This window comes from Saccostrea cucullata, unplaced genomic scaffold (genome assembly GCF_032062105.1).
Source record: "Saccostrea cucullata isolate Sc308-1 unplaced genomic scaffold, CSIRO_AGI_Scuc_v1 ctg1240, whole genome shotgun sequence".
NCBI lineage: Eukaryota > Metazoa > Mollusca > Bivalvia > Ostreida > Ostreidae > Saccostrea > Saccostrea cuccullata.
Window position 1 is genome coordinate 38248 of NW_026921639.1, and position 9812 is coordinate 48059.

At 33.6% G+C, this 9812-nt stretch overlaps 1 long non-coding RNA gene across 1 annotated transcript; it reads right to left on the reverse strand.

Annotated features, from left to right (window-relative positions):
- Positions 1-3765: 3765 nt before the first annotated feature.
- LOC134260470 (uncharacterized) lies at positions 3766-5330 on the reverse strand. Its single transcript, XR_009990549.1, has 4 exons — positions 5120-5330; positions 4588-4654; positions 4225-4291; positions 3766-3889 (listed from the first exon to the last, which is right to left on the reverse strand). It is a non-coding gene; the product is annotated as an uncharacterized LOC134260470 (long non-coding RNA).
- Positions 5331-9812: the final 4482 nt, after the last annotated feature.

The following is a 9812-nucleotide window of genomic DNA, read 5'->3' on the forward strand; positions in this document are numbered from 1 at the left end:
GCGTACGTCGGTGCAACTTTGGTTCCCATGGCAGTTCCTTTAGTTTGTAAAAAATGGTTATCATTAAAGGCAAACGTATTATTTTGAAGGACTAATTTTAATCCTTGAACGACAAATTCTTGTGGAAAGCGATCATGAAGAAGGTAAGGATGTTTTTCTATCCAGAATTTTATCGCTTCTATTCCGAGTTCCGTTGGAATGTTAGTATACAAACTAACAACATCAAACGTAACTAATTTAGTATTATCCTTAACGACGTCTGGTAAATGATTCAGGAAGTCAAGATCATCTCTAATGAAACTTGGTACCTTTTCACAGAATGGTTTCAGCAATATATCTAATAAATGGCTCAATCTTTGGGTAGACGAGTTAGGGCCTCCAACAATAGGTCGGAAAGATAAATCCTGTGGGTTAAGGCAGGTAATATATTCAGAATTCTGAGATTCTATGGCATTCTTAATTTCCGTCGATTTATGAACTTTAGGTAAGCCGTAAAACTGACTTTCGCGGGCTTCAAAATTTATAAGATAGTCTCTTTCCTTGTCTGTTAATTCCTCAGAAAAAGGTTCATGGACAAGACTTTTTATTTTTGACATCGATTTCTTTTCATGCGTTTTGTTAATCTTTTGGTGAAATTCGGTGTCTTGTAACATGGTCAGAATTTTATTTTCGTAAAAGTCTTTGTCCATGATGACAACTCCTCCTCCTTTGTCTGCCTCTTTAATGACTATATTTTTGTCGCTACACAAGTCTTTTAGGGCAATTTGTTCATCCTTAGAAAGATTTGATTAATAATTAGGTATGTTGGTGTCTGGAAGGTTGATGTTTTCAAGCGTCTCGCAAACAGTATCTAAAGTACGATTTCTTCCTCGTTTTGGAATAAAATCTGACTTGTTTCTTACAAGATCCTCGGGCTGTGTATGTTCAGTTTCTTCATTAAAATCATTCTCGTCCTCATCCTCGTGGAAAAACTCCCTTAGTCTTAAACGGCGTGTATATGATTTAATATCTGTTTTTAGTTCCTGGTGGTTCCTTCTAGGTGTAGGAGTATACTTCAAACCTTTAGAAAGTAATTTTATTTCCGAATCTGTAAGGGTCCTGGATGATAAATTAAATACTTTAGGATCCGTTGACGTGTTTGGGGAAGAGCTATCCGTACCTATATTAATGGAGTTGTTTTTTCCTATTGGGCACGAGGTTTGTATTTCTCGCCTTGATTGGGGTTGCCTCCGCCTACAAAATGGTTTCTTGCACCCCTTCCAATGTACAGTGCTGCTATCCTATAAGTTGACAATTCTATCCTATCCTATCGTGAATCCTGCATCCACAATCCTATCCTATGATTTCAGTCTAATCCTATCCTATCCTATCCTGCAACTCTCAATTTTTTAATATTTAGGAATTAATTTGACAAAACGAAAAAAAGGGAATCACCAGGAAAAAAAATCAGACATAGTTATGGTATTCATTTAAATGTTATAAATTTTAATGGAAAAAAATAATCGAGATCGGCATTCCATAATTCCCGACTCGCCGCACAAATTAAATTTACGATTATCATTGCCATTTTAAAAATAAATGTTAACAAACAGGTCGTAATTACACGTGGACAAGTACTGATTTTGCGAACATATGTAAAGAAATTGGGCTACCAGAAGAATAAAAGAAAGATTATACTTAGTGTTTTAATTTTCCTACTAACAATGATCAGGAGCCCCGGGATCGCGACTTGATTCCGACGCATTATAATTAATTATTTTTAAAAATCATAGGCCTATACGATAAAAATGTTTAAGTAAATGTTTCATGTAAAATTTTATTTTTTTCTAAACTGAGCACCATGAAAATAACATGCATGTACATTGCATCTATAGTCTAACTGTGCCTGCATAACAGGTTTTTCTGCATGCAATTCTCAAAAAGAAGATCTGACTAGACCATAAACCAAACAGACAAAGTCAAAATGTAGATCTAGAATATTTTGACTTTCACATATTAAACATTTTAAATGTGAAATTGTCTTATAATATCAAATATTAAATGTATGATTTTTTTATTTTAATTCATAATTTATTCTTTTATAAAATTTCAGTTCATCATCTGTCGTATGTGATATTTTTCAAACATGCAAAATATATTGTTGCTAAATAAAATTCAAGATGATCGAAATGTTTTTTTTTTTCATTTTCTTCTTCAGTTTCTTCTCAGTTTATGGTCAGCTCAGTGCCGTACAAATGTATTTCAATTTCCTATTTTGTTTTATGTGTGAAAATTTAATAATTTATGTCTAATAGAATATATTTTCTAAATTTGATATTGGTTGACAGATTGACAGTATATAAACATGATAAATATTGCATGTAGTTGAGTGTAACATTGAAAATTTAGACAATGGTAGACAATGGTTTTCGAGGGGTGAAAATCTTTAATGTTACACTCAACTACACTGTACATGCAATATTTATTATATTATACTGAATGTTTTATACAAATACATATTACAGTGAACCATGCATGCATAAATTCCGCGCAGTCACTATTTTTGTAATACCACCCGTTGTCAAGCAATGTTGACTGTTGCTACGCAGTAGGGCATGGCTTCATTATTCAGCGGGTAGTAGTGTTTTTTATCAAATGTTTCTCGACGAATCAGATTCAAGTAATTTACATGAAAGTAAAATATTAATAAATATTGTAGTGAGGTCACACATGTTCCTAAGATCTTATAAAACATGCAAGAGAAATTCAGAATTCACAGTATTTACAGTATTTATAACTCATTCTTGAGTAAAGCAAGTTTGTATTTGACCTTGGCATTGGATCTTGAATCGTAATCAGTGTCTGATTGAAAAATATTAAAATGCTCCACACATGTTCCTTAGATCTTATACACATGCATAAGAATTCACAGTATGTATAACACATTCTTGAGTAAACCTTTTATTTGTCCTTGACATTTGATCTTAAAATTATCAGTGTTCAAATGAGAAAAAAAACTTTATCAAGTACACAATATTTTTATTCAAGGTGATTCCTCAACAATGTTTAACAATTTAATATTCCATTACCATGATACAAAGTCATTAAAAGTATCCATGATCAGCATTTATGAATTTTAATTCAAAAATCACAGATACATGTACATGAACTTTGTTTAAATTTAAGTTTATTGTGCCGTTACACGGCTTATATGTATATATGTTCGTAGACTGTTTTGTGTTATTCCGTTTTTGTCCGTGTGAAATGTTTTAGTTTACCGTTTATATCCGGATACTACCTGTGTTACTATTCAGTGTTTCTCGTGCATTCAAGATCGCAACTGGCGCCTCTGCCGCACCACTGTTTTTCTATCATGTTTGAGACTTTAGAGCCACAATAGAGTAAGTTAATAATACTAAATCAATTTAATGTACATTCTATTTATATAAATTCAGTTAGGAAATATTTCTTTGTGTAAATTTAACTTTAAACTTGCAAAATTCAGTGTCAATGTCAGTGATGTGTATTCAGTCTTGTTTTCTTCTTTTTGTTTGTAGCCTTTATCGTAAGATCATCTATGTATCAACTGAATAAAATCTTAAACGATGATTGAGGCGTTATATTTATCAATGTTTTTATTACCGTAGCATGTTTTACATGCATTTAATTTGACTTTCTTATTCGACGCTCAAATTGAAATTCAAATGTCAGAGTTATTGTCAGAGAGATGGTCATAAACTGAACACTTCCACAAATGTCAACAATGCACAGAAAACATACACTGATCTCCTTAATAAAAGCACTAAGATTGTTAGGAATCTTTGACACTGGTTTGAATATCTTTCATCATTTACTCTAACAGCATATGGCATGAACTGCATTCTGCACAGCTGCAAATCTGCAGGGTTTCCTGAAAAAAAAAAATCACAAAATTATTTGTACATTTGTTTTAGTGACTTTTCTCTATTTTCTCCTTGTATTTATCTATTTAATGTTTTTTCTTGGTTTTCTTTTTTTTTTGGTCTTGAAATTTGAACATGTAAAAGAAGAAGAAAATATCTATGTAACAGCAACATGATGACCAGAAAAATTCAACATTTCTTTCAATTTTGTTCTCAAGATTTTTGAAAGAAGAAAATCACTTGTTCCGAGAAACTGCAGACATGTCACCTCAAAGCAGATAATGATGTTTATATAGTTGAATGACCATAAAAAAATACATGATAAAAATAAAATCATACATACTTTTTAGATTAAAATCCTTTATACTGTGATGACGCATGATGACGCATGAGTGCAGGCAAATCCATCACTGTAATGATGAATATTAAAAGATTAACTTATGTTTCATAACTCAAAATACATCATACATACATGTACAATATGTAAGTGCACTGCTGAGTGAGCTTATTAAACATTTCAGCAGTAGCATTAGAAATGGTCATGATGATTCTACATTAATTTATTATAAGTTACACTGAAATGAAAGAATTAAGGAACTAATAAGATTCCGAGAAACTGCAGATATGTCACCTCAAAGCAGATAATGATGTTTATATAGTTGAATGACCATAAAAAAATACATGATAAAAATAAAATCATACATACTTTTTAGATTAAAATCCTTTATACTGTGATGACGCATGATGACGCATGAGTGCAGGCAAATCCATCACTGTAATGATGAATATTAAAAGATTAACTTATGTTTCATAACTCAAAATACATCATACATACATGTACAATATGTAAGTGCACTGCTGAGTGAGCTTATTAAATATTTCAGCAGTAGCATTAGAAATGGTCATGATGATTCTACATTAATTTATTATAAGTTACACTGAAATGAAAGAATTAAGGAAATAATAAGATTAATAAACTGATTAAGACATAATACATATGATCGTTTTAGTCTTAGAGCTCATTGATAGCTAATTGAATCATATGACAGAGTAACGGGGGTCTTTGTAAATATTTTATCCCCCCTTCTGTCTACACTACTTCTTTTTTCCGCACCTAATTTTTATTTATATTAAATAGAATAAAATGTTTATATTTTAAGACACGAGAGCATTGTTTTGAGGGATAAATAAGTATAAAAATGCAAATATGTACAGTGTACAGTGTGTAGTATACTTACATGAACTCGCACATCATCTATTCAAGTCCGCTGTTGACGGTTCCTAAGGAATTATCCAAACAAACAGAGCATATTTAACAGAAAACATGTTAGACCACTTTTACACAAGTAAGAATCGGTTAAATCATCCAAACAAGCTGAAGAAATACGGTCTTTCGATGTCTGGACTCTTCGTTGTTTACATTCCCAAATCTTCCGGTGATCGTTCACGGTTAGATCGTACGCCGTGTTACTCGAAGTTTATAATGTAAAATCTGTGTTTTGAGAAAAAAATGTTTTATTTTCTATTGACATTTCATAAATATTTCTTTTGTAAACATTTTATATCGTATTTCGTTTTTGTAATTTATTCTGAAATATGAATGAACCTTTGCTCGAATCTGATTGGCTGTAGGATACAGGATAGGATAGGATAGGATAGGATTGGATTAACTTCTATATGTTTCTATCGTGAATCCTCAATCCTGAATCCTATCCGATCCCATCCCATGTCAACTTGTGGGATAGCAGCACTGTATGTAGTGTCCTCATCCCTGTAGATATTTTGTTGTCTAAATCTCATATTTTGTTGCTTTTTGTTGTTAAAAGCTGGATGATTGTGTCGCTCCATAGCGGTGCTAGAATGGTTTGTCTGGTTATTTTGACTCCTACGGCCCGTATTGAAACTTTTGGTTTTCTGGTTGTTCCTCAATCCTGTCCAGTCATTTGGTCGCGGATTTTTATGTGTATCGGACACATTATTCACATGTGATGATGTTTTTTGATAATGGGTCCTAGTCGGTCTGTATCCTCCATCCTCATGGGAAAGTGCTTCATTCCTCACAGCAGATGCATAGTTTAAACGCGAAGATTGGGATTTCTTAGACTGCATTTTTTGTGCTGGTTTTTTGCCCGGCTTCTTGGTTTTAACAACTTCCTTACCATATGTTCGTTCATAATCAAGTAACCAAGCCTCTGAATAGCGCCATCTTTTGTAAGATTTATCTTCTTCCTTTCGACATTCTGACTTCCACATTTCTTGAAGTAAATCTAGAATAATCCCGTTGGCTTTTTTCTTTAGTGTTTCTTCCATTTCTTGATCTAATTCTATAACTTTCTTTTGATTGTTTTCCGCTCTCATACGAAGTAATGCAATCTCACCTGTGACACGATTTTTAGCAACTTCAACCCGTACAGCTAATTGGTCCTCTGGCTCTCCTCGAATTTCCTTTACTCTGAATTTCCTTGGAATTATAGGATTTTCCCGGTTAATCCATTTTTCAAAATAATCTGCATGATTTGCATTGCTGATTTGTTTCCAATATGTTTGTTTCCTGGTGTTCAAAATTTGGCTCCATATCGTTTAATATTGTGCTTGACTCTCACAGCCTCCCTTTCCAAAGCAAGTTCGTTTATCTGGTTTTGTAGTAATTGTGTGGGGGATTGATAGGCCCTTACTCCAATGTCAGAATTATGAACACATTTCAAACTCGTCTCCTCAGTATCACTGCGAGAATTTAATACTGCAGTGGAAAATTCATTTGGAATAACATGACATTTTCGACATACCTCAATCAAGTCTTTTAAAAGTTGATTAGTAGTATCCGTTTTCCTGATAAGTTCAAGTAATAAACTTTCTTTCTCCGCTTCTTTTTCTTTATTCATCGAATTTCGTGTTTCCATCTCGAACACTGGTTGAGAACATATAAAATCCAATAAATAGTCTCAGTGGTCGGAATTAAATACTTAAAGTAAAAAAGAAAAACACGAAAAACTCCAGTAAAGCTTTAGGCCTTTCATTCTATCTTCAGAAGCTTTACAAAATAAACAACTGTAGTAACATAGTAACGTTACACAATAATTGGCGGAGTATATGACGTCGTTATTATGAAGTCAAATGTACTATGACGTCATAGTTAACAGCTCTTTGCGCACAGGTAAAAGTACGGGAAATTTTCAAGTTCTTAATAAAATGCAGATATACATATGCATACAAAATTAAATCTAATTGATATACATTACATCAGATTGTTAAGTTTTGGTTTTAACGTACAAATAAAATGTTTTTCTTTCTGACGTCTACTTATATCATTTCCTCCTGCTACTTTATAAAACGGAAATATCGTAAATTTCTTTTGTCCACACACGTCTAAATGTTCACTTAATGGTATTTGTCTATACTCCGGAGTGTTAATCTGTTGCTTGTGGGTACGAACCCGGGTACGGAGGGTGTTACTGGTCTCACCTATATAATACTCACTACATCCCGGACAGGTTATCACATATAAAACATTTTGTGTATCACACGACATATTGGCGTTCACTGTAAATTGTCTGCCGTTGAAGTTATAATAAGATCCTTCAGTAAGAAAATCACAGGTTCCGCACCGAGGATTTTCACATTTTTTCACTGAATAGGTTCCTTCACAATTAGAGTTACACAGGAGTCTTTTCAGGTTCTTGGGTTGGCGTCTACTTGAGATAAATTTTACGTCCTTATAAATTGTCTTTGTAGTTTCGTCCTCTCTAAGAATTGTGTTCAGTTGGTGAACAATGGGGTTGATGTTCTGGTTCCGGGGATTATGCGTGTGCACGAAGGGAATGATATTCTCGTTAACTTCACGTCCTTTGGCTAAAAGTAATTCTGATCTTTCATGTTCCTTTGCTTTAAGTATTCCATCATCTATAAGCTGGACTGGATATTTCTGTTTAAAAAGATACGTTTTAAGTTCATGTAAACGAATGTCCCTTGTATCCTTTTCACTGACAATGGCGCATATACGTCTGGCAAGGTTATAAGGAATGGCTGTTTTGGTATGATGCGGATGGCAGGAACCAAAATGTAAGTATTGGTGTGTATCCGTCACTTTGTAAAATATGTCAGTAACAATCCTTGTGTCCTTCTTAACAACGAGAACATCTAGGAATGGTAGTTCATTTTCACTGGTATCTATTGTAAATTTGATGTTGGCATTCAACTCATTTAATATTTTATGAAAAACGTCTAATTTTTCGACACTCTCATCCCATAAAATAAAACAGTCATCTAGAAATCTTTTCCATTTAGATTTAAGGTTATTGGCTATATCTTCTCCCCACAATGTTATGAGTCGTTGGTGAAGTTTGAATTCTAAGTAACCTAGGGTAAGTGTTGCGTACGTCGGTGCAACTTTGGTTCCCATGGCAGTTCCTTTAGTTTGTAAAAAATGGTTATCATTAAAGGCAAACGTATTATTTTGAAGGACTAATTTTAATCCTTGAACGACAAATTCTTGTGGAAAGCGATCATGAAGAAGGTAAGGATGTTTTTCTATCCAGAATTTTATCGCTTCTATTCCGAGTTCCGTTGGAATGTTAGTATACAAACTAACAACATCAAACGTAACTAATTTAGTATTATCCTTAACGACGTCTGGTAAATGATTCAGGAAGTCAAGATCATCTCTAATGAAACTTGGTACCTTTTCACAGAATGGTTTCAGCAATATATCTAATAAATGGCTCAATCTTTGGGTAGACGAGTTAGGGCCTCCAACAATAGGTCGGAAAGATAAATCCTGTGGGTTAAGGCAGGTAATATATTCAGAATTCTGAGATTCTATGGCATTCTTAATTTCCGTCGATTTATGAACTTTAGGTAAGCCGTAAAACTGACTTTCGCGGGCTTCAAAATTTATAAGATAGTCTCTTTCCTTGTCTGTTAATTCCTCAGAAAAAGGTTCATGGACAAGACTTTTTATTTTTGACATCGATTTCTTTTCATGCGTTTTGTTAATCTTTTGGTAAAATTCGGTGTCTTGTAACATGGTCAGAATTTTATTTTCGTAAAAGTCTTTGTCCATGATGACAACTCCTCCTCCTTTGTCTGCCTCTTTAATGACTATATTTTTGTCGCTACACAAGTCTTTTAGGGCAATTTGTTCATCCTTAGAAAGATTTGATTAATAATTAGGTATGTTGGTGTCTGGAAGGTTGATGTTTTCAAGCGTCTCGCAAACAGTATCTAAAGTACGATTTCTTCCTCGTTTTGGAATAAAATCTGACTTGTTTCTTACAAGATCCTGGGGCTGTGTATGTTCAGTTTCTTCATTAAAATCATTCTCGTCCTCATCCTCGTGGAAAAACTCCCTTAGTCTTAAACGGGAACTAAAAACAGATATTAAATCATATACACGCCGTTTAAGACTAAGGGAGTTTTTCCAGTTTTTGTGTAGCGACAAAAATATAGTCATTAAAGAGGCAGACAAAGGAGGAGGAGTTGTCATCATGGACAAAGACTTTTACGAAAAATAAAATTCTGACCATGTTACAAGACACCGAATTTTACCAAAAGATTAACAAAACGCATGAAAAGAAATCGATGTCAAAAATAAAAAGTCTTGTCCATGAACCTTTTTCTGAGGAATTAACAGACAAGGAAAGAGACTATCTTATAAATTTTGAAGCCCGCGAAAGTCAGTTTTACGGCTTACCTAAAGTTCATAAATCGACGGAAATTAAGAATGCCATAGAATCTCAGAATTCTGAATATATTACCTGCCTTAACCCACAGGATTTATCTTTCCGACCTATTGTTGGAGGCCCTAACTCGTCTACCCAAAGATTGAGCCATTTATTAGATATATTGCTGAAACCATTCTGTGAAAAGGTACCAAGTTTCATTAGAGATGATCTTGACTTCCTGAATCATTTACCAGACGTCGTTAAGGATAAT